Raw genomic sequence first — 4,082 nt, 5'->3', positions numbered from 1 at the left:
ACTTAAGAAAGAGAACAGGAACAATCACTTTGTTCTCCTTTTTCAGATGAGTACCTTCGGAGAGAAGGAAGGAAGGGAGGGGAGAGGAAGTCAACAAGTCCAGTGCCTTCCTGCAGAAAAATAAGGAAACACTAGATAGACATCTCCGTTTCTGGATGAAATGGGGATTTGCAAAGCTTTCGGAGGAATGCGGGGAGGGCCGGGTAGATTTTTCTTCCACAAACAATGCACTTTGAATGTTGAACAGCATGCAACCATCAAGGATGTAAACACTCATCTCTTTAATTGCATAAAAAGGACCGCATATTTCAATTAAATACTCGGAATTTATTATCACATTAGGTAGACCTGCACAATCTTCTTGAATCAAATACAAGAGCTGTGCTTTGATCTTTCGTTCTCTCACTAAATATGCTAAATATGCTAATATGCTATAATATTGCCAAATATGAACACTGTGGTGCCTAATAGGAGCTAAAATTTGTTCTTTGGAGACTCCACTGACAAAAGAAGAGTCAATGCTGCAGTAATTTTCTTTGTTTGTACGTATGACCAAAAATATATTCCTGTTAATATTGTCAAGTTGTGTGTTTGCATGTGCTGATGCTCCTTCTGTGCCAAAACATAAACTGTGACACTGATGCTATTCCTAAACCTGTCTGTGGCTTCTCTGTGTTAGCATCAAGCTAGTAATTCTCTTAGTTTTATGTTTATTTGACATTAAATGTCTGCTGGTTGTGGCATTAAGGGACAGGCAACATCTAGTATAAATGATCCTTATGTAAAAGAGGGTTGCTCAAATTATTTTTGAAAATATTGAACTTGAAATGACACCGCTTATGAGTACAGCTATTTTGTGTTGTCAGTTGCACCCACGCACACACACACTGATAGACTCAATCACAGGAGCATGTAGTAATGGCTAATAATAACGTTATGAGAAAGGACTTGCAATCTGGGTTACTAGCATTCAATTGGTTACAATAGTATCAGAATTTTTAGATGTTTGCCCCTACTTCCTCGACAGACTGTCTTATATTAAGATTTTCTCCAGTATTTCACATAGAAATGAAAAATTACATTATGTGTTCTTTTTTAATTATTAAACAAGAAACCGCCACACACACACAAATTAGGACAGCCCATTAAATATTCAGTTCTTTATTAAGAAATGTTCACATATCAATGTCTGATCATAGACTGCAAAATCTATATTATGAATTCTGTGGTCTGATCTTGTTTTTCTTTATCTCTGGAAAAGAAAGTGATTTAATTGCAGGTAAACGGCAAAAGTTAACATTGTTTCAGTCATTTAACCAAATATATCAACAAAAATGCATATTCTAACTAAGTAAAAAGTTAGGAGACCCTACCACCCATTAGCCAGTGTTACCTCCTTTGGCTAAAATAACTTGAGTGAGACGCTTTTTGTAGCCATCGACCAGTCTTTGACATCGGTCTGAAGAAAGTTTACCCCACTCATCAACGCAGAATACTTTGAGCAGTGAGATGTTTGAGTGGTTTCTTGCATGTACAGCCTGTTTCAAATCACCCCACAACATCTCATTGAGATTAAGATCTGGGATTTGACTCGGCCATTCCAGGACTCTCCATTTCTTCCTTTTCAGCCAGTCCTTTGTAGATTTACTGGTATGTTTTGGGTCATTGTCATGTTGCAGGGTCCAGTTTTGCTTCTTTCTATAATTTTTTCACAGATGATCTCACATGTTCTTCAAGCACCCTCTGATACATGATAGAATTTATGGTGGATTCTATGATGGTGAGCTGGCCAGGTCCTGCTGTAGCAAAGCATCCCCAAACCATGACACGTCAACCTCAATGCTTCACAGTTGGTATGAGGTTATTTTCGTGGAATGCTGTATTGGGTTTACGCCAAACATGTACTCTATTCTGGTGTCCAAATAATTCAATTTTAGATTCATCTGTCCAAAGAACATTATCCCAGAAGTCCAGGTCTTTGTCTACATTCATTCTGGCAAACGTCTGTCTGGCCGTCACGTTCTTCTTGGAGAGCAAGGTTTCCTCCTTGCACACCTCCCATGAAGGTTAAATTTGTGAACTCTCTTTATGATTGTAGAGGAATGCACTTTCACATCAACAGTAGCAAGAACCTGCTGTAGGTCCTGCAATGACATTTTAGGGTTTTTGAAGACTTCTTTTAGCATCTTATGGTCTGCTCTCGGGGTGAACTTGCTTGGATGGCCAGACCTGGGCATGTTGGCAGTTGTTTTGAATTTCCTCCACTTGCAGACTATTTTCCAGACAGTGGAATAGCTGATTTAATATTCTTTTGAGTTCTTTTGAAATCCCTAACCAGGACTCATAAGTGTCTACAATATTCTTTGTGAAGGCCTCAGGTAGCTCCTTTGATCCCACCAGTTGTTTTCTCTCACTTCAACAGTCAGGGGCACACTAAACTAAATATGATGTTTAAATAAGGCAAGGCTCCTTAAAAACACTGGGTAATGATGTTCTAATCATGTGCACCTGATGTGATACTCCTGTGTGTTATTTTAGCCATTTTAAGTGGGATTGAATGTGGGGGTGTGCTAATTTATTCCTCAAAAGAAATCACATGTATTTAAAATTATATTTTACAGAAAGTTATTTTTTTTTTAATCTTTTTTTCAGTTTTAGTTGTTTAGTTCTATTATTTGTTCAGCCAGCCACTGTTGTTGTTTATTTATTTTATTTTGAATCACTCTCAGTATTTGCCTAATTAATGCTGTATAACTTTATTTTTCTTTAATGTGCAGTCGGAAATAGCCCACATAAAAAAATAAAAGTACTTTGTGTTGGTCCCATCAATTCACCCGGCCACACTTGGATCTTTAAGATTGTTAAAATTGATATTAAATATCCATATGACCAAATATGTTAGAAAACACACAGGCTTCCATAGGGTTTTTTCACATTTTTTCACATAGCTGTATATACTGTGTATTCTGATATGTTCTGAGAATGCGGGTTCATCCTCGTTTCTACCTGGTCTAAAACAACCCTTTTATTATTTTAACCACCACAAGTCAAATGTATCAACACAGCCACCAGGAGGGGTAAATGTCAAACTCACACTCTTCACACTTCACTAAAGTGGTTTAAACTTCAAACCACAAAGCAGCACAAAAACTGCATGTATTTCAGGCACTCGTGAGTTTGAATTGCACATTGCACAAAAAGCAAAGACGTCAACGGCCACACTTGGATCTCTTAAGATTGTTAAAATTGATATTAAATATCCATATGACCAAATGTGTTAGAAAAGACACAGGCTTCCATAGGGTTTTTTCACATTTTTTCACATAGCTGTAGCTATATACTGTGTATTCTGATATGTTCTGTGAATGCGGGTTCATCCTCGTTTCTATCATTTTGCTGTTCCAGGAGAAACAACAAGTGGTTTAAACTTCAAACCATAAAGCAGCACAAAAGCTGCATGTATATCAGGCACTCATGAGTTAGAATTGCACATTTTCCTGCAAAACTAAAGATAGATTTGATATAAATTACATAAGCAATGAAATGGAATATTACATGCAAAGAAATCGAAGACTGATTTAGGTTGTGAAACAACTTAGAAAAAGCCAAGGCGTCAACACCTAACTTAAGTTACCGGTATTAATCAGTGAGGTGGCAAGTGTGTGAGTCAAGCGTGAGTAATTGAACTCATATCATTGAAAGAGGCAAACTGTCCTCTTTGGTTTGTGGTCTGTCATTAGCTGAGTTAATTAGCTCATAAGGCCAATTAACCTAAGGACCTGGACAATGTGGGTTGCAATCCATAAAAGAGATTAGCAAATTGATGCCACATACATGTGTGTGTATGCGTATTAATTGACATGTAAAAAGGTATCGTGTTGGATATGTTTATTTGAATAATAAAATAAAGACAAGCGAGCAAATTTAATAGTTGTTAGGCCTATGTAATATACTGTATCACTTGAAAAGGACAACAATTTGTTATTATTTTTTTCTTCTCCAGTAAATGCATTGCCGAGATATCATATCAGAAAATCATAGACTGGGAATCAGCAGGTGCTCAAAATGAAGCGACTGAGATT

This window comes from Corythoichthys intestinalis, chromosome 3 (assembly GCF_030265065.1).
Source record: "Corythoichthys intestinalis isolate RoL2023-P3 chromosome 3, ASM3026506v1, whole genome shotgun sequence".
NCBI lineage: Eukaryota > Metazoa > Chordata > Actinopteri > Syngnathiformes > Syngnathidae > Corythoichthys > Corythoichthys intestinalis.
Note: the sequence above shows the minus strand (reverse complement) of the source record.